The sequence below is a fragment of the Papio anubis genome, chromosome 4, assembly GCF_008728515.1.
Source record: "Papio anubis isolate 15944 chromosome 4, Panubis1.0, whole genome shotgun sequence".
In the NCBI taxonomy this organism is placed as follows: Eukaryota; Metazoa; Chordata; class Mammalia; order Primates; family Cercopithecidae; genus Papio; species Papio anubis.
The window spans coordinates 68,259,238-68,281,983 of NC_044979.1; the positions used below are offsets into that span (position 1 = coordinate 68,259,238).

Below are 22,746 nucleotides of genomic sequence, written 5' to 3' on the forward strand. Positions count from 1 at the left end.
ACAAAAATTAATGACACTGTTAGAGTTCAAAAGAAACTTGTCAATTAACCAACCCCTCTTTTAGAGGTAGGAAAATTGGGAATGAAGGAAATCATACACTTCTAGCTGGTAGTAAGGCCAGATATAGACCAGAAGTCTCCTTGATCTCCTACCTGAAAACAGGACTTACACTGCATTTGCTTGTGTGGGTTGGGAAAGTCATTTGATTGTGTTTCATTTTATTGTATTTCTCAGATATTGCATTTCTTTTTTTCTTTTTCTTTTTTTTTTTTTTTTTTTTTTACAAATTGAAGGTTTGTGGCAATGCTGCATCAAACAAGTCTACATGTGCCATTCTCCCAACAGCCTGTGCTCACTTCTTGTCTCTGTGTCACACTTTGGTAATTCTCACAATATTTCAAACTCTTTCATTATTATTCTGTTTGTTATGGTGAGCCGTGATCAGTGATCTTTGATGTTTATATTGTAATTGCTTGGAGGCACCAAGAACCATGTTCATATAGAACTGTGAACTTAACCAATAAATGTTGTATATATTCTGACTGCTTCACTGACCAGCAGTTCCCCCATCTCTCTCCTTCTCCTTGGCCCTCCCTATTCCCTGAGACACAATAATATTGAAATTAGGTCAATTGTTAATCCTGTAATGACCTCTAAGTGTTTAAGTAATAGGAAAGTCAGACTTCTCTCACTCTAAACCAAAAGCTAGAAACTGTTAAGTTTAGTGAGGAAGGCATGTCAAAAGCTGAGATAAGCTGAAAGCTTGCCCACTGGAGTCAAACAGTTAGCAAAGTTCTGAATGCAAAGGAGAAGTTTTTAAAGAAAATTAACAGTGCTACTCCTGTGAATGTATGAATGATGAGAAAGCAAAATAGCCTTATTGCTAATATGGAGAAAGTTTGAGTGGACTAAAGAGAAGATCAAACCAGTCACAACATTCCCTTAAGCAAAAGCCTAACCCAGAGCAAGGCCTTCACTCTCTTCAATTCTGTGAAGGCTGGGGGAGGTGAGGAAGCTGTAGAAGAAAAGATTGAAGCTAGGAGCGGGTAGTTCATGAGGTTTAAGGAAGGGAGCCATCTCTGTAACATTAAAGTTATAAGGTGATGATATAGAAACTGCAGCAAGTGATCCAGAAGATCTAGCTAAGATTATTGATAAGTAAAAGGTTTTCAGTGGCAGGTAAAAGAGGCTTCTATTGGAAGAAGATACCATGTGCAACTTTCATAGCTAATGAGAAGAACTCCTAACAGGGAATAATGTAGCTGGTGACTTTAAGTTGAAGCCAGCATTCATTCACCATTCAGAAAATCCTAGACTCTTAATAATTATGCTAAATCTGTTCTGTCTGTGCACTATAAATGCAACAACAAAGCATGGAAGACAGCACAACATTTTACATCATGCCTTACTGAATACTTTAAGCCCACTGTTGAATCCTATTACTCAGGAAAAAAAAAAGATTAATGTCAAAGTGTTTCTGCCCATTGACAATGCACCTATTCACCCAAGAGCTCTGATGAAGATGTATAAGGAGACTATTGACCTAAAGGAAGAAGCCAAGGCACAAAATATAATTTTAGGTAATTTACTTGAACCAAGATGAGGCAGCTGCTCGGAAGCCTCAACCCAAGTAGCCTTGTAGTATGAGCCCCATTTGGCCTTTGTTACAGGCAGGTTTTTAGAGGCAAAAAAGACAAGGAGCGGGCTGATACAAAGTTATTTTTTAGGAATCCTAATGGTTTACAGAAATGACAATGATTAGTGATTATCTATACATTGTGAACTAGAGTGTATGGGCTACAGTGTCCAGCATGTGGCATTCTTAGGTTAATTTACAGCGATTTGTGGTGACAGTCTAGAGTGCACACTGCAAGCAGCTTCAAGCGGGGAAGCAGATTGTTGACTGCTACCTCATTCCCATTTCTCTCTGGGACTGATAATTAAGTGGTTGGAATTCCTCGGATAAATTTTTTTCTTTCTTAAAATTAATGTTTTTATGCCTGCTAACACAATATCCACTCTGTAGCCTATGAATCAAAGAGTAATTTCAACTATCAATTGAGCCCTGTTATTTAATAAAATACCTTTCATAAATTTATAATGCCATAGATAGTGATTTCTTTGATGGATCTGGGAAAGGTAAATTGAACACCTTCTCCAAAGAATTAATTATTCTAGATGCCATTAAGAACATTCATGTTTCATAGAAAGAGGTTGAAATATCAATATTAACAGAAGTTTAAATAAGTTATTTCTAGCCCTCATCAGTAACTTTGAGGGGTTCAAGACTTCAGTGGAGGAAATCACTGCAGATATGGTTTTAATAGCAAGAAAACAGCCGGGCACGGTGGCTCATGCCTGTAATCCCAGCACTTTGGAAGGCCGAAGTGGGAGGATCACCTGAAGTCAGGAGTTCCAGACCAGCCTGTCCAATATGATGAAACCCTGTCTCTACTAAAAATACAAAAATTAGCTGGGCATAGTGGCACACACCTGTACTCCCAGCTGCTCAGTAGGCTGAGGCAGGAGAATCACTTGAACCCAGGAAGCAGAGGCTACAGTGAGCCGAGATTGTGCCATTTCACTCCAGCCTGGGCAGTAAGAGCAAAACTCCATCTAAAAAAAAAAAAAAAAAAAAAGAGAGACCTGAAGACATTACTGAATTATTATAATTTCTTAATAAAATTTTAACAGATGAGGAGTTGCTTCTTTTGGATGAGCAAAGAAAGTGGTTTCTTGAGATGCCTGAGATGAATCTACTTCTGGTGAAGATGCTGTGAACATTGTTCAAATGACAACAAAGAATTTAGAATATTACATAAACTTAGTTGATAAAGCAGCTGCAGGTTTTGGGAGGATTCACTCCAAATTCGAAAGAAGTTCTACTGTGGGCAAACTGCTATCAAACAGCACTGCATGCTCCAGAGGAACTTTTCATGAAAGGAAGAGTAAATCAAAGTGGTCAACTGTATTGTTATCTACTTGTAAGAAACTGCCACAGATACCCCAATCTTTGGCAACCACCACCCTGATCAGTCAGCAGAAATCAACATCAAGGCAAGAAGACCCTCCCTCAGGAAAAAGATTTTTACTCACTGAAGGCTCAGATGATTGTTAGCATTTTTCAGCAATAAAGTATTTTAAATTATGCCTGGTACCTTGCTTTATGGACCAAATGCTATTTCACACATAATAGACTATAGGATACCATAAATATAACTTTTGTATGCACAGGAAACCAACAAATTAATGCGACTTGCTCCATTGCAGTGTTGGCTTTATTTCCAGTGATCTGCAACTGAACCTATGATGTCTCCGAGTTATGCCTGTGTTGCATTTTCTTCATACAAATGACTTTTTAAAGTTATCCATTCGATTTAGGAAATATAAATGTTTGCTAAACATGGAATCTAAAAAAAAAAGCCAACCTAAATAGAAACAAGTCTTCAAGAACAACATAAATTAAAAATTAGCTATGCAAAGTATTCACATAAAAGACAAAATTATCACATATATTTAAGAAACATAAATTTTTAAATTATAAAATAAATATTTGTCAATATGTTTAATTTCCAGTATTATGAATCTATGAAATATGCAAACAAGTGATTAACTTCAATATGATTGTTGATTAGCTCAGCAGCCACTGACAAGTGGCCATAGGTACAAGAAATTATCTCTAATAACACAAAATTGCCATCTGAATGCTTTTAAGGCCTCATAAACCCTGATAGAGTGTAAGAAATAGTGCACAAATTATTGCATTTGCTATCAACTAAATTCTGAATAACTCATCAACTCTTAAGGTTATGACTAGAGGGTATCGATTCACTGTTTTATCCACTGAAGCAGTTGTTATAACTTTAGCAATATTTTAATCTATGTAATGAATCATGAAATCTATATTTTAAAAAAGTATTTGAATGGCATTCAGTGGTATTTGCATCATGAAATTAAACATTCATTACCACTCCCATAAAGTAAAAATAAAATATACCACCAGGACAAACAGCCTGTATGAAAAAGGAGAAAATTAATTGCCTGAGGACATTATGTAGAAAGCAGAAATGTCAAAGTGTGATAGTCAGGTGGCAGAGAGAGCAATCTAAACTGGATGTTTTAGCAGTTCATCCTGTAAGAATATTTTACATGTTAAATTATACTTTGCTCACAAAAAGGTATAATTTACAAAAACTATGCATATAATTTTCATTTTTGGAATGAAATAAGAAATAATTATAAACTCTAAGAAAACATTGATCCTGTTATGTATAAGATAATATCTGTCTAGAACTTTTCTAAAAATGGGAGATTAAGTGTACTTATTAGCAGGATGAAAAATAGACTCACCAGTAACTGTTAACAGTTTGTGGAGATACAACACACTACACATATTCAAAGTGCACAGTTTAACCAGTTGTGACATATGTATACATCTATGCATCACTAAAATCAAGACAGTTTAATGTATGTATCATCCTTGAGAGTTATCTAATGCCTTTTAAAAATTCCTTTCTTCTCTCTTTTCACCCCCTTTACCCCATACCCCTTCTTTCCCTTCCAACCCTCCCTGAGTTCAGAGTACCACTGAAAACAAGCTAATTACTCATCCACAGGGGAGTGGATAAAAAATGGTGGCATATCCATACGATAGAATGCCATCCAACAATGGAAATGAAGAACTGATATACACAAAATGGATTAAACTAAAAAAAAAAAAAAAGCTAAGTGAAGTCAGACAAAAATATTACATATTCTATGATTCTGTTTATATGAAGTCTTATGAAATGCAAAGTAACCTGCAGTGACTTATTGTTTTTGGAACTACCAGATGTACATTACCATTACCATTTATACTGAAACTATTCCAGAAAAATGGGAAGGAAGGACTCCTGCCCAATTCATTCTATGAGACCATGATCCTTCTGGCACCATACCTAGCAGGGACACAACAAAAAAAGAAAACTTCAAGCCAGTATCCATGATGAACATCAGTGCAAACATCCTCAACAAAATACTAGAAAACCAAATCCAGCAGCACATCAAAGAGCCTATCCACCATGATCAAATAGGCTTTATCCCAGGATACAAGGTTAGTTCAACATTCATAAATCAATAAACATGATTAATCACATAAACAAAACCACAAACTAACCACATGATTATCTCAAGAGACACAGAAATGGCCTTCAAAAAATTCAACATCCCTTCATGTTAAAAACTCAATAAACTAGGTATTGAAGGAATATGCCTCAAAATAATAAGAGCCATATATGACAAACCCACAGCCAATATCATACTGAATGGGCAAAAGCTAGGAACATTCACCTTGAAAACTGGCACAAGACAGAGATGCCCTCTTTCACCACTCCTATTCAGCATAGTATTGGAAGTCCTGGAAAGGGAAATCAGGCAAGAGAAAGAAATAAAGGCATCCACACAAGAAGAGAGGAAGTCCAACCATCTTTGTTTGCAAATGACATGATCCTATATCTAGAAAACCCCATCATCTCAGCCCAAAAGCTTCTTAAGCTGATAAGAAACTTCAGCAAATCTTAGGATGCAAAATCAATGTGCAAAAATTTCTAGCATTTCTGTACACCTACAGTAGGCAAGCAGAGAGCCAAATTATGAAATAATTGTGAATTCCATTCACAATTGCTTAAAAAAAGAAAATACCTAGAAAAATAGATTACAAGAGAAGTGAAGGACTTCTTCAAAGAGAACTATAAACCACTGCTCAAAGGAATCAGAGAGGACACAAGCAAATGGAAAAATATTCCATGCTCATGGACAAGAAGAATCAACATCGTGAAAATGGACATACTGCCCAAAGTAATTTATAGATTTGATGCTATTCCAATTAAACTGTCATGGACATTCTTCACTGAATTAGAAAAAACTATCTCAGAATTCATATGGAACCAAAGAAAGAGCTTGAATAGCCAATACAATCCTAAGTGTAAAGAACAAAGCTGGAGGCACCACACTACCTGACTTCAAACTATACTTCAAGACTACAATAACCAAAAGAGCATGATGCTGATACTAAAACAGACCCATAGACCAATGAAACAGAATAGAAAATTCAGAAATAAGACCACACACCTACAACCATCTGATTTTTGACAACATGTAGACCAATGGAACAGAATAGAGAATTTGGAAATAAGACCATACACCTACAACAATCGGATCTTTGACAAACCTGACAGAGACAAGCAATAAGGAAGGACTGCTATTTAATAAATGGTGCTGGGAGAGCTGGCTAGCCATATGCAGAAAATTGTACCTGGACCCCCTCCTTACACCTTATACAAAAATTAAGATGGATTAAAGACTTAAATGTAAAACCCAAAACTATAGAAACCCTAGGAGAAAATCTAGGCAATATCATCTGACATAGGCACAGGCAAAGATTTCATAAGAGAGATGCCAAAAGCAATTGCAACAAAATCAAAAATTGACAAATGGGATCTAATTAAACTAAAGAGCTTCTGTATAGCAAAAGAAACTATCATCAGAGTGAACAGATAACCTACAGAATGGGAGAACATTTTTGCAATCTATCCATCCAAAAAAGGGTAATATCTACAAGGAACTTAATCAAAAAACAGGAAAAAAAAAAAAACCCTATTAAAAAGTGGGCAAAGGACATGAACAGACATTTCTCAAAAGAAGACATACGTATGATCAACAAACATATGAAAAAAGCTCAATATCACCAATCATTAGAGAAATGCAAATCAAATCCACAATGAGAGAGCATCTCATGCCAATCAGAATAGCTACTCGTAAAAAGTCAAAAACAATAGACACTGGAAAGTTTGCGGAGAAATAAGAATGCTTTTACATTTTACTCCCAATGGTGGGAGTGTAAATTAATTCTACTATTATGGGAGACAGTGTGGTGATTCCTCAAAGATCTAGTGGCAGAAATACTATTTGACCCAGCAATCTTAATACCTAGGCCATCGATGGGATGATTTGTGCAGCAAACCACTGTGGCACATGTTTACCTATGTAACAATCCTGCACATCCTGCACAGGTAGCCCTGAACTTCAAATAAAAGCTGAAGAAAAAAAATTTATCTTTATATCTTTCAACTACTAACACCTAAAACAAAACAAAACAGAACAGAACAAAAAGGCCTCAGTGCTTGACTGTAGCAGTTTTAAAAGTTTTTCCAGGGACAATATGGGTTGCCACAAAAATCCGACAGGAAGAAAACAAAACACGGATGCAAAATATGTGAAAAAAAAAGTCACACTACCAGCTCTCCCTTTGTTGATGGCTTCCTTTTGCAAATTGTCTTCCACTAAATAATGTAGTCTGCATAAAAATCCTTTCATTTTTCTTCCTCTTTTCTTCCATTGGCTATTTGATGACAATATTTTGTATATAAGAGTTTTCATATTATCTACTTTTTTGTAACTGCTACATGAAAATAAAGAGAGAAGTGTTTTTGAAATTTTAATTATGAGAAAACCAGGATTCTTAGATCTTGATTCAATCTACGTCACTTGGTTACTCATTTGGATTTATACTTTTGTCTTAACAGCACCCTTAGATTCTTGGTTTTTCCTTTTCTTGTTATAATAGTTTACACACAGGTTAGTGGATTTAGATTTAGTTTCATTATATAGAGTTAAAAATATCTTTAGTTGAAGATAGTTGACATTTTTGTACACTTTAGTTTTGAATACTGAAGAAATATCTCATTTCTATGTGAATATATTATTCTTCAATTGATTAGAAAGTTGGATGCTTAGACATTACTTAAAGTTATTTAAATAATGACATCTTATTAGTATGTTTCCACATACAGATCTGGCCATTAAAGACTGATGAGTAGAACACTGACCTTAGAATGTCCAAGTTTTCATGAAAATATTCATTAAATGAACAATATGATTGACAAACAGATTACTAAACCTTTGCAAATAAGTATTTTTATTGCAATACTAGCTTGATCGACTAATGAGATGATTTAAGGCATATCGGTTAAAATGGGGATCGTTTATGGAAATGCTACTCTCACACACATATAGAGACATATGTAATTTTTTAAACTTTTAATTGTTAAATAGACAAAATAATTGGTGTGAATCTAGACATTCTTTTTAGTTAGAAATGTTAAAAATTGATACCTTTCGTTTTACTATTTGTAGTAAATGCATAAAGCCCAAGGTAATTTCTGATCACCTTGCATGTTCGTGCTCACTCTGAGTATTTATATCTTTACAATAATGTTAATAGCATTTTTAAGACTACATGCTTTCTTCTAATGAAAGCGTTACATAATTAATTAGATCACATTGCAATTAGTGAAAAATACTATAAGCTAGTGTGTTTTATGCGAAATAAAAAAAATAATGTGACCTTGAGGTTATCTGTCATTATGCAAGGAATATTTTCACTGTAAATGCAATAAAAGTTAATACATGTCATTTCAGAGTGATTAAACATTATTTATTATTAATCTTTGGGGTAGATTTCTCTGTTATAAATTGATAAAATTCTAAATAACTGCTGTTTTATAAAATAATAAGAATATAACAGAAAATATATAAAGCTTTCTATCAAAAACACAAACAAGCAAAAAAAAAAACAAACAAAAACAAACAAACAAACAAAAAAAACCTAGTCCATCTGTACTCCAGCCAAAGGCAGAAATCCAAAAGACATAGTAGCAAAAGGTCAGGTCAGGAAGCTAGCTCACTATCTGTAGTAGAAAGCAGAGCCTGTTTTCAGTAAGGAAAATGTATGTTTAATGCAAAGAACATTATTTCTAACAAGTAACTTATCCAGAATATGGAGCCATAGGGAGTTTAGAAATTTAAAAAAGTCAGTAATAAAGGGCACTGGTGTCCCCAGAAGGCCATGATTAAGTGTCTAGCTGAGGCTTCTGCTTGCACAGGATTTTTTCTTCCCCCTCTTAGTTTGCAACACAAAGACTGGTCCCACTGGAAGAAAAACTTGTTATCCACATAGTATATCACTCAGTTGGGTACAGATAACTACATGTCTTCCCTGTGGGAAGAAATCCTTTTTATTAGGCTTTGTGGGCCCATTCTTTATTTACTTATATTGTTTGGGTGCCAGTTATGGGAGGCCAGGCTTTCCCTTTCCCTCTGGAGTCAGCATTCTTCAGGGCAATCCTCAAAACTCCTGCAAGACTCCATTCCCAAACCAGACTCTTCTACTCTAACCTGCCAATTTTTTTTAACTATCATAGTACAGCACATTCAAATCTAATGTCATTTTTTATATTGCTGTTGAAATCTGAAAAAGACAAAATAACCCAAAACAAAACTTAGAAAACATAAACAAATTAACAGCACAATAGAAATATAAGGCTTTTACTATAGTATTTATTTGAATTGTTTCTATAATCAATATATGGCCTGATAGGTTACACTTACACATTTGATTAACAGATGACAAAAAAGATCAAATTGCTGAGTGTCCCACACCCATGAGAAACAGAAAGTCTGATTTAAACTCAGGCTGACTCCAGAACGATACTCCTAACCACAAGGATGTCCTGCCCCTTTCATTTTTAATAACTAGTTTCAAAACTCAGATCTTCCTAGACATTATTCTCGCTGGCATCTTTCTCTTTTGGTCACTTATGCAGAATTTATGAGTTTTATATACATATACACACATACATATACATGTAAACATTCATATATGTGTGTATATGTGTATGTGAGAATATATATAATACATGTATATATTATATATTTAGTATATTATATATCTGTACGTGTATAATATATAGGTATATATGTATATTATAAAATATGTGTATATATTATATATACACATAGGTATAAGTACATCTATAATAGACATATATGTATATATATTTTAAAAATGTATTTGTTCACCTTCGTGTGGTGCTCAGAACTATGTTTTGTGATTTTCATGTCCGAACTTATTTAATCATTACAGCCATTCTGTGAGAGTGATATTGTTATCCTCATTTTACAGAGGTTAAATGATGCACTGATATATATCACTGAGTTTGCATGTGGTTGAGTTAGGATTGAAAGATTTTTGTCCCAATCTCTGTACAACCCAAATGCTCTTTACTCCTAAGTAGATGTAACATGCTTCCTTCTTTTCTCAAGTTTTATCTCTATGAGCTAACTATACATTCTTTTAGTATAGGGGCAATACCTTCCAAATCATATGCAATTCCTGTAGCCCCTAACACAGTAAGAGTTTAATACATAGTTGGTGAATATATTTCTAACCTTAGGATTCCTGTCCTGGTTTGCAAAAATCTCCAACTGAGATCATAAATCTCCTCTTAAATTTACTACAAATACTTAGACTCCTGAAAAATATTTCATGACAACGAGCTTCTTACCAAGGAGCACTGATGATTTTGATCAGACCCAGAGAATGTCAAGGTCAAGATTGATACAACAAAATATTGATTCCCGTAGATGTAAATATTGTTGACCTTCCTATACTCTCAAGTTTCTACTAATAAATTTCAAATCATGAACAATCTTAGAAGAGATATGTCCCCTACTCCTGCACAAATAGCCATTGGCTAAAATGTTATCTAGGACTGAGGAAATCATTTATGGTTTCTTTCTTCTGTCTCCCCCAACATATTATTTTTAAATTCTACTTTACAGCACCACAACCGTGATTCTTTCCTCCATTCATTTTCTTTTCTATCCTTTCACAAGGGAAATCTGGATTCTTTTGCCCACCTGAGCCATCTGTTTTCTCTACCTCCATGTTTTCATCACACTTCTCATATATGTTTTACTTCCCCTTTTTTCTGTCACTTGGCATTCCTCCCTATATGGGCATTCCAGTGTGAAACCATAGTGATATTCAGGCATGCACTAATGAAGAGGCAGATTTTTACCTGAGCTTTTGCTGACACTCTTCGGGAAAGCTTCATGGTATTTACTTAGATTTTTAAGTTACGGTTGTTTCTTATCAATGAAAGTTATTTTTTTCATTTTATATTACAGAAGAGATTCTACTAAAAAGAGTGTAAATGTTCCCTGCCATCACTGCAGTTTCACAGAATAGAGATTTGCTTTTTAATATAACCACTAATGAGGACATAGATTCTAACTTAGAGTAGTAACAGAGCATGTAAGCTGACAAATTCCAGAATCAGAATTTCTTATAGCATAATGGACAGAAACAAAACATTCTATAGAAATCAATTTTTAAAATCACTTACTTGTGCTTTGACAAATTCAAAGTGAACTCAGGACATACAAAATGGAATAACAGACACTGGAGACTCCAAAACTGTCTCCACTGGGAGGAGAATGAGGGATGAAATACTACCTATTGGATATATTGTACCCTACTTGGGCGATTGGTCCACCAAAAGCCGAGACTTCACCACTACACAATAAATCCAAGTAACACCACTGTACTTGTACCCCTAAATCTATACAATTTTTTTAAAAAAAAGCACACAATGTAAGTTCAGACTTTGTGTAAAGGCTCTGAAACAAGAAGCAGAAAGTCCAAGAAAGAAATGCTGGGAAAATAATCAAAAGGAGCACGTAATGGAACAATATGAAAAGGATCATAATTACTACCTAAGCTACTGGTCAGAAATAGTGACCGGCTGTAACAGAAGAGAAAATGGGGGATAGTAATAATATACTCTCTAAAGTTTGTATGACTTCCTCTTTATTAATACCTAGAGTAAAATCTGTATCATTCTCATGACCAAATGTAGATTTATTATTTCTCAGGAATACTTTGGTTACCTTCTTAAGCCCCAGAATTGAAAAGCTCATCAAATGTCATTAATTTCTTTTATATCTAAGAGTCAAATTCAAGCCTATTAATTTAGACCCATTATAAAATTGTAACTTAATGAGGCTTATTCTGCTTAGGTATGTACCTGTGTTGCAGAGCAGCATGTCTATTTCCTTTCTCTAAATACACACAGTACTTTAAATACCTAACATATGATTTTGTGCCCGTTTATGTTGTCCTTTGTATCTTATGAATTAATCCTATCCTTGCAGGTGGTCTGTGAGTTTCTTGAAAACAGGTATTGTGTATTATTATTACGCACAGTAAAATAACACAGTAACTCATCCAAACATTCATAACATAACCAAATCCCTACCCTACACCAAGCTCTTTCAAGAGCACCATAGAAATATGAAGACAATTTAAAAAATAATTTTAGGTGTGAATTCTTTATCTTTTGATTTGATGTTTTCCTTTCATGTTAGGTATCTCTCCTGTATCAGGGAAAGAGGTAGCTTCCTCCTTTCTAAAACCAGTTTTTAGAACTGGCTAAGTTCAGTGCTGAATTTATTTTAGCTACAACTAGTGATCTATGGACTGGCAAAACTCTAAATGCATTTTTTAAAGCGTAGGGGGATAAAGGAAAGAGGAGGTCTCTACTGGGGATGATTCTGTCTTCCTCTCTAGGAGATGGCTTGAAACAGAAAACTTTTCTCTATGGCATCCCAAGAATATGAATGTTATTTCTAAATATGTTGTTAAATAGTTGCTGATTTTGATTACACGGTTTGAGAAAGAAAAATTTATACATCTATATTTTAAAGATTCCAGAGATCGATGTATATGTCTTGATTTTTAGAGACACAAAAATTCTATTCCTTAGACCAACCTCATTTTCCATATGAGGAAATAGAGCCTCCTGAATTAATTGCTCTGCCACTGGTCTCAAAGACAGGAGTCAGGACTTGAATTCTCATTCCAGATCCGCTCTTTATCATCCTGCATAAACCTTTGACAAGCCAAATAACTTCTCCTGGATTAATTTTCTTAAAAGATTGTTGACATTGCTTCCAATTACCTGCCTGTGTGATTATTCTAACTTTTCTATTTTACTTTTTTACAATAGGCCCACAACTTCTCTTCTATTGCAGCTACCATACATCTCTTTTTAGACTAGTTCTCTACACAGCACACACACGCACATACACACACATGTACATACTCACACAAATGCACATACAGAATAGATTGGAGCCCAGCTCAGTATGGCTTGCTGAGTTGACACCAGTGGTAACAATAAGTATGGATTCTCCAACTGCTGAAGCAGCTGTGACACTCTTGGACAACTGTAGGCTCTTTGCCACAGCCTGGGTGGGCTATATCATCAGCACTGCCATTATGATACACATAAACATTGGCCCCAGTTTCCAGCTAACTAGGCTATCTGACTCCAGCTCACAGACATTTTTAGTCAGTTCTCATAAAAGCAGGTATATGTGCATGAGCTGATGTACAGATCTTCTTTTTGAGGTTTTCTCAGGTCACTTATCCAAGTTTTGCAGTTATATGCGATGACTATTTAATAGTCAAGCATAAGTAGTTTATAGCAGCTCTTTTGACCCTTGTGAATGTCTTTCTCTCAAAGTGAACTAGCATTTTTTAATGTTTCTTTTTTCTTACTTTGACACATTTTCTCAGCTTAAAGTGAGTATTTAAGATTTAAGACACAGAGCTTCTGTGAACATACTTCTTTCACAATTTCTAGTATTCTCTAAGTTTGAAATTAAATTACCCACTAGAATTTCAACAGATAGAAGCCTGGAGCAGCCAGTTTGATATAATGGTGTGCCTTTGTGAGCACAATCACTTTTTAGACATCTCTGGTACAGAACAAATAAACCAAGCAGCAGACTTATTATTAGACATGATAGCAGACGTTCATGAGAATAGAGAGAATGTCCTTGGTGTTTTGTAATTCATCTGACTTGCTTTTTCTTAAAAGCAAAACCATTGGCTTTATACTATTTTAATACATCATCTCAGGAGTTTGCAGGCCTCTGTTTTGCACATGTAGAACATAAACACAGCAGAGATTAATACCTGAACAATATAAGAAGTTCAGAGAAGGAAAACTTACTTGAAATTCACTGAATCTATTTGAAGGGAACATATTTGCAATCAATTCCCAAGGAAAGGTGAAGCAATGGCTAGGTCAGCATTGCTTAATGGTCATTTCTTTCATAGATGGCTCTCACAAATTTTAAATTAAAAGAAAAATGGTTTGTAACTGAGCAGGTGTCACTAGTAACTTTCCAGAAAACTTAGTTGTCTGACATTTTTCATTGATTTTTCTTATATTAGAAAATGAAATGTCAGACGCTATTAATTGCATTTTTACAATAAATAGTCACATCAGGAGTAATGGCTAAATGAAATTACTTCCTGTCTAATGCACAATAGATATATTCGTTTAAATGTATTCAATTTAGATGAAAGCAATATGTCTATATTCATTACAGTTATACCCACCTGTGGGCTGAATTGATGAGGTGGTAATTACTACCTTTATAAATGGAACAGCATTGTCAGTCTGGAGGAAGAAAACCTATTTTCTTATCATCATGTTTCACACACCCACACAATAGACACATTCCAAAAACTTTCTTCCAATCATAAAAATTTTACCCTTGAATTTCCAGTGGACCTAATGATTGTAAACATGATCACTCAATAGGCTTTTTTTGGAGGGTTGCAAAGGGTTGGTCTCATAGGACATGATGGAGGGGAACTGAGAGTCTCAAAATCTCTTCATGCAAAGTAACTCTCATGTTTGTTATTCTGCATGCCTGCAGTGCAGCTGTAGGCATCATGTGGCATGGATTTGATTATTCTTATACCATGCATTGTTTTCTGAGTTCAATGAAGGTAGAACAATTAAAATGTGACTTTGTTGAATACTTTTATTTTTAGAACATTGTTCTAAAAATAAAGTCTGTTAATTAGAAAAAGCAAGTACACATAGTTCCTATACACTCTGCTCAATCCTAAATAGTTTCTCTTATTATTATTTTGTATCGTGTGGTGAGTTAGTGTATTAGTCTGTTCTTACGCTGCTAGCAAAGACATACCCAAGACTGAATAATTTATAAAGGAAATAGGCCTAATTGACTCACAAGTCTACATGGCTGAGGAGGCCTCAGAATCATGATGAAAGGGGGATGAGGAGCAAGGTCATGTCTTACATGGCAGCAGGCAAGAGGGCATGTGCAGAAGAACTCCCATTTATAAAACCATCTGATCTCATAAGATATATTCACTATCACGAGAACAGCACAGGAAAAACCCACCCTCCATGATTCAATCACCTCCCACCAGGTCCCTCCGATGATGTGTGGGGATTATTATAATTCAAGGTAAGATTTGGGTGGGGACACATAGCCAAACTATATCATTCTGCCCCTGGTTCCTCCCAAATCTCATGTCCTCACATTTCAAAACCAATCATGCCTTCTACTGCCCCTCAAAGTCTTAACTCATTCCAGCATTAATTAACCCAAAAGTTCAAGTCCAAAGTCTCATCTGAGAAAAGGCAAGTCTCTTTCACGTATGATCCTATAAAATCAAAAGCAACATAGTTACTTCCTAGATACAAAGGGGGTGCAGGCAATGGTTAAACACATCTGCTCCAAGTGGGAGAAACTGGAGAAAACAAAGAGGGTTTAGGCCCCATGCAAGTCCAAAATCCAATGGGGCAGTCAAATCTTAAAGCTTCAAAATGATATCCTTTGAGCTCCTGTCTCGCATCCAGGTCACATAATATGTTCTCTTGACTATTTTGGAATTCTTAAATACATGAAAGTAAAAAAAAAAAAAGAGATTAAAAACTCCTGAAAACTCTAATTATGCAAAGAAAATTAAATTTTCTAGCTTTATTTTTATTTTACATTCTTGGGTACATGTGCAGGTTTGTTACATAGGTAAACGTGTGCCATGGTGGTTTGCTGCACCTATTAACCCATCACCTAGGTATTAAGCCCAGCATACATCGTCTATTTATCCTAATGCCCTCCTTCTCTCAACTCCACCACCAGACAAGCCCCAGTTTGTGTTGCTCTCCTCCCTGTGTCCATGTGTTCTCATCATTCAGCTCCCACTTATAAGAACATGTGACATTTGGTTTTCTGTTCCTACATTAGTTTGCTGAGGATAATGGCTTCCAGCTCCATCCACATCCCTACAGAGGACATGATCTCATTCCTTTTTATGGCTGCATAGTATTCCATGGTGTATATGTACCATGGTGTATATGTATCTTTATCCAGTCTATCATTGATGGGCATTTGAGTTGATTCCATGTCTTTGCGATTGTGAACAGTGCCGCAATGAACATGTGTATGCATGTATTTCGCATAACAGAATGACTTATATTCCTTTGGGTATATACCCAGTAATGGGATTGCTGGGTCAAATGGTATTTCTAGTTCTAGATCTCTGACAAATTACTACACTGTTTTCTACAATGGTTGCTAATTTACATTCTCACCAACAGTGTAAAAGCATTCCTATTTCTCTGCAACGTTGCCAGCAACTGTTGTTTCTTGACTTTTTAAGCATCTCCATTCTGACTGGTAAGAGATGATATCTCATTGTGGTTTTGACTTGCATTTCTCTAATGATCAGTGATGTTGAGCTTTCATTCATATGTTTATTGGCCGCATGAATGTCTTCTTTTCAGAAGTGTCTGTTCATGCCCTTTGCCCACTTTTTAATAGGGTTGTTTGCTTTTTTCTCATAAATTTGTTTAAGTTATTTGTAGATTCTGGATATTAGACTTTTGTCAGATGGATAGATTGCAAAAATTTTCTCCCACTCTTTAGGCTGCCTGTTCACTCTGATAATAGTGTTTTTGTTGTTGTTGTTATTGTTGTTTTTCCTGTGCAGAAGCTCTTTAATTAGATCCCATTTGTTAATTTTTACTTTTCTTGCAATTGTTTTTGGCAATTTCATCAATAAATCTTTGTCTGTGCCTGTGTCTTTAATGCTATTCCCTAGATTTTCTTCTAGAGTTTTTGTTGTTTTGGGTTTTATATTTAAATCTTTAATCCATCTTGAGTTAATTTTTGTATAAGGTGAAAGGAAGGGGTACAGTTTCAATTTTCTGCATATGACTGGCCAGTTCTCCCAATCCTTTCCCAATTACTTGTTTTGGTCAGGTTCATCGAAGATCAGATAGTTGTATATTTGTGGTCTTATTTCTGATTAATCTGTTCCATTGGTCTATGTGCCTGTTTTTGTACCAGTACCATACTGTTTTGGTTACTGTAGCCTTGTAGTATACTTTGAAGTCCAGTGGCATGATGACTCCAACTTTGTTCTTTTAGCTTAGGATTGTCATTGCTATGCAAGCTCTTTTTTGAATCTATATGAAGTTTACAATAGTTTCTTCTAATTCTGTGAAGGATGTCAATGGTAATTTAATGGGAACAGCACTGAATTTGTAAATTACTTTGAGCAGTACGGCCATTTTCATGATATTGATTTTTCCTATCCATGAGCATGGAATGTTTTTCCATTTGTTTGTGTCCTCTCTGATTTACCTGACCAGTGGTTTGTAGTCCTCCTTGAAGAGGTCCTTCACTTCTCTCATTAGCTATATTCCTAGGTATTTTATTCTCTTTGTAAATTTGCTAGCTTTTGTATGAGACAGTGGGCTAAAGATGATAAAAAATTCCTCTTACCTGCCCAAATTTCCATCAGGAATTTGCTTTGTAGACTCAGGGGAAAATGGTATTTTGTTGAAAATAATTTTATACTGTCACATGCATTCAGTGATACACACACACACACAGAAACAGACCCCAGAACATCCAAACATTGATTACCTATATAGGGGAAGAAAAATAATTTTCTTCTTCTCAAGCATTTTGCTGTGACTCCCTGTAACAAAACACAAGTTAACAAGATAAGAAACAGAAGTTTGATAACATATATACCTCCTGTGCACATGGGAGATAACCTGGAGAAATAAATAAATTTCTAGACTAAATTTCAAAGAGTTGTCTTAGACTTCAGGCTTGAATATCATCGTTCTCTGAAACAAAGAAGTACGAAGTGAAAGGTCAGGTTAAGACCCATGAAAAGTGCTACTACAAAACAGGAAAAGGTTTGTTGTGCAGATTTAAGTCCATGCCTTTTCCATTTATTAAGAGTCTCTAGTAATTTAGAGCTAGCCTTCTTTTAGGTTGTCTTAGGTGTCTTTGGAGACACCTTTACAAGTAAAGCTTTCTTTTATAGGTGTAAATTTATCTTAGAAAAGGATAGGTAACTTTTCAAAGCTTCTCCTGTGTCTATAACTTCTCAAAATAACTAGTTCAAAATTATCCTTATGCTAAGGAGGTGTACTAGAGTGGCATACTTAGGTTTCCTACAGTCATATTTTGGGGTGGCATATTCTGAGCCCCATCACCTATATTTGCCATGTGGTGTACTTAGTACTTCCATAAAAAGGTTTTTTCTTCACAATAATCTTGTAAGCTGCTTATTATTATCCCCCTTAATTTATTCTGAGATAACTGAAACCTTTAGAGTTTGAACTTCTGTAAGATAGAGGCTGACATTCAAGCTAGTCAGGTTTCAAAGACTAAGATTTTTTTTCCTATTATAAAAATAGAATAAATAAGTGAATGAAACCTCTAAAGCAAGTTTTCTGTTATCCAAGCTGTTACAGAGATGCAGGAAGATGATGGGTGCCAAAAGAGTTCTGACTCAGCAGCAGCCACTTGATTGGAGGAGGGGAAATTCACTCTCTTTGAAGCAGGATTTCATTTGGGGCTAATAGAACGAATTAGAGAATATTAGAATTCTTAAAGCAATCTCTTACGCATAACAGTGAAAGGTCAAATGTGGGCTTTCATGCAAAGACTATGAATTCAATTCTCACAGCTCTGTGCTGGTATTACCCATAAGGAGCGATAAAGAACAGCAATTGATTTCTTCCCTTTCTTTTTTATGATCAGAGCACATATTTACAACCAATGCAACAAGACTACTACCTTGCATTTTCCTAGTACCCATCTGTCAGCTTCAAGAGCATTACACATTTTTAAAATTACAATTAGTTATCTCACTCTTCCTGGGAGTTAACTGCTCCATATCATCCTGACCCCACAAATGAGTTAGCAGAGACAGCCTGGACTTATGTGGCATCTGGATAAATGCTAAGTAATTGGAACAGCCTTGAGTATGTTGAATCATGCCTCTGAAGTCAGACAGATCTGAGCTTTAATACAGTGAATGCATTTCTAAACATGTTTGTGCCTTATTTTCCATATCTTTAAATGAGATAATAATAGAATATACTTTAGAGGGTTATTATGAAGATTAAGTGAGTGAACAAGTGTCAAGTACGTGGCACATTTCTAGTTTACAGTGTAGTTCATGAGGAGTTAATGTGTCATAATAATTACAATAATAATAACAATTTGATAGCAAACATTCATACTTCTAAATGCATTACTCTAGTAAGAATACTTGGCACTTTAAAAACATACCTGTTTTATGCATTACCGTACACTTTTTGGTGTGAAAAAGTACATATTCTCTCCTTGCACCCAAAACATTAAGTATAAAAAGTAATTACTACAGAATTCATACTGAACAACAACAAAAAATTCCCCTTGGCATTACTGAATGTTTTAAAAATGACTCTCGTTAAGATAATTGTCATATTCAATTTGTAATTTATTTTCAACCTTTAATGAATCATTGAGAGTGATTAACAAGAAGGTTTCTTTTATGTTATACATTTTTTTTTCTGTCAGATAAGCTTTCAAAACCTCTTCCTCTAGGCAAACTGTAAGAAGGGAAATTTAAATAACTGGCAAATGAATGAATGAATTATATATCAAATCTTGTATCCATAATTCTTTATTTTAAAACTTTATTGATACTGAGAATAGGTCATCATTTTTTACTCTTTCATACTTACACTCCATCCCTAAATATATTTAAAGATTGTATAATTATTTCAAAGAGTAAGTCATCTTATTTACCTTCAGGCCTTTTTTTTTTCAGTAAAAGCATCCTGTCATTCAACAAAAAGCCAAGAAATAATGTGTGCTAATAATATGTATATAATGCTATGTGAAAGAGACATTAACTTCTAATTATTCTTAAGTAGTCTGATCTAGGTAACCCTCTATAGCAACTTGTGATTATCACTCTATCGCAACTTACAGTTTTTACCTCTAATGGGAAAGTAATTCTTTCCCATTAAACTGTAAATTAATGAGTATAAGACCCAGTAAGAAATTGACATTTAGAAGTTGCTAAATAAGAGATAATTGAATGTATGAATACTTAATAAACAGTTGAATGAATGGATGGTTACATGTGTGGATAGATGGTTGGATGGATGAGGTAGCATGAGACAGTGAAAAGCATGCCCCCCTTTACCATTACCTAGCCATTAGACTTTATACAAAACATGAAATTACTAAATATCAGTTGCCTCTTTAAAAAATAATAGAGATTTCTACCCTTATAATTCAGTCTATGTCTGTATGTTTTATGGTAGTATTTATACTCCACTGGTTTACTCTTTCTCTCTTAATAAGGAGGCCAGAATATGCCCCAGAGATTGTCATTAGCACCTTAGAGGTAAGAAAGATAAGGATATCTGCATAATTTCCTGGCAAGGATAATGAAGCAAGAAATGTGATGTGTAGTTTAGTCTAATGACCTTGTAAAATAGAAGTGTTCAGAAAAAGATGGTATAAAACTTAAATTTTGGTGAAGCTGTCTTAAAATTATAAAATTTTGAATTAAAAATCATCAATATGATACTTAAAGAACATTTTAGAAATATAGAATGTTTAGATGAAGGTAAACATTCACTCTTGACCATTGAACTATTGTCATAAAATCTTCTACATAATTGAAAGAATATAAAAACACATTTTTAGCCTCAAATCTATCCTGAATTTTCAGTTGTTCCCCCACCCCAGTTCATGAGGCTAAGGTATTTTTGAGCACTAAGGCAGTGTTGACCATTGTATAAGAACATGGTCAGTTTTCTAAGGCTGTTGTCATAAAGAAGTAAGAAGAACTATGATCAGGCCAGGCGCAGTGGCTCACGCCTGTAATCCCAACACTTTGGGAGGTGTAGGCGGGCGGATACGAGGTCAGGAGATCGAGACCATCCTGGCTAACATGGTGAAACCCTGCCTCTACTAAAAATGCAAAAAAATAAGCTGGGTCTGGTGGTGGACCCCTATAGTCCCAGCTACTTGGGAGGCTGAGGCAGGAGAATAGCATGAACCCAGGAGGCAGAGCTTGCAGTGAGCTGAGATCATGCCACTGCACTTCAGCCTGGGCGACAGAGCAAAAAAAGAAGAACTATGATTAAACCAAATTAATCCCTAGTGTCAATCCAGTCCTTGTGATTATACTAAGAAAGGACACGAAAAAGAAAGGAAAGAAAGAAAGGAAAGAAAGAGGAAGGGAGGAAGGGAGGAAGGAAGGAAGGAAGGAAGGAAGGAAGGAAGGCAGGCAGGCAGGCAGGCAGGAAGGCAGGAAGGCCGGCCGGCCGGGTGCAGTGGCTCACACCTGTAATCCCAGCGCTTTGGGAGGCTGCAGCAGGTGGATCACCTGAGGTGGGGAGTTCGAGACCAGCCTGGCTAGCATGGTGAAACCCCATGTCTACTAAAAATACAAAGAAAGTAGCTAGGCGCGGTGGCACACGCCTGTAATCCCAGCTGCTGGAGGGGCTGAGACAGGAGAATCTCTTGAACTCCAGGAAGAGGAGGTTGAGGTGAACCGAGATCACGCCATTGCACTCCAGCCTGTGTGACAGAGTGAAACTCCACCTCAAAAAAAAGAAAAATAACTTAGTGAGAAAGAGTGCAGAAATAATGGTTTCCTTTGATTCTAAGTCTACTAAATCAAGGGATTTAGCACCACTTCAATGCTGTACTCCTTTCTCACTTCTCAATAGTGACTGTCTCAGCTGGCAATTATCCTAGTTCTTTCAGCAACTGGATTTTGACCTTGAAATCAGAGTCTCCATTCTCATTACTGGCTACAGCCTGTCCACTAGTTTTTTATATTAGCCATTATTCTAGAATGTAACCGAATTCTTACTTTAACTCTCTTAGATAGGCAATCCATATACTTGGTCTAGTTGTGCTGTTAGTTAATGGTATCATGCCCTTCTTTCTTTTTGCCATGTGTTTTGCCCTCTTATATTTGGGCTTAAATCATGATGTTACCCACATGTCTAAATTAATTGTCCCATTACTTCACCCTACTTTGAAAATATGCCTACATTATTTCTGCTTACTTTCTTTTCTGGTCAGCTATTTGCCTATGATGTACACTTATGACCTGATTTCTTTCTATCAAGGATAGTTGTTTTGGAGAAACAAGGATAAAATCCATTCTTTAGTTTGTTCGTTCAGTGTATATACATATTTACTTGGTATTCTCAAAGTGCCAGTCACTCTTTTATTTCGTATTGGGATAATAGAGCAAAAGTTGTAGAATGATATGAGGCATAAATATATAAACCATTATTATCCATTAACTTACATAATGCATATTAAGTAGCACATATTCTGAGCTACACAACATGTTGTTTAGCATTGTGTAACAAAAATGAATAAAATAGCTTCTTCCCTCAAAAAATTGGTGGAAAAAATAGACATGAAAACAGATAATTTAATGCTGTGTGACATATCTGGTAATAGAATTAAAGAGGAAAATATAGAAGCACGGTTTGACAAAATATGATACAGGCAAGGTAGGAAGTTTTTCTGGTATATTAAGAAGGTTGGCATTAAAGGAATATAGCAAATCACAGCTGTTTACTAACAAAGGAGCCAGGCATAGGTTGTTTGAATTCAAATTCCTTCTCCACTTGTTAACTTGGAGACCATGAGTGTGTAATCTCTCTAAGCACTGGTTGATGCATCTATAATGCAGATGAA

At 35.4% G+C, this 22,746-nt stretch overlaps 1 protein-coding gene across 1 annotated transcript in view; it reads left to right on the top strand.

The window, feature by feature from the left end:
- The window catches only part of ZNF804B (zinc finger protein 804B), a 568,262-nt gene that overhangs the window by 438,232 nt on the left and 107,284 nt on the right, over positions 1 to 22,746 (top strand). The window lies entirely within an intron of this gene.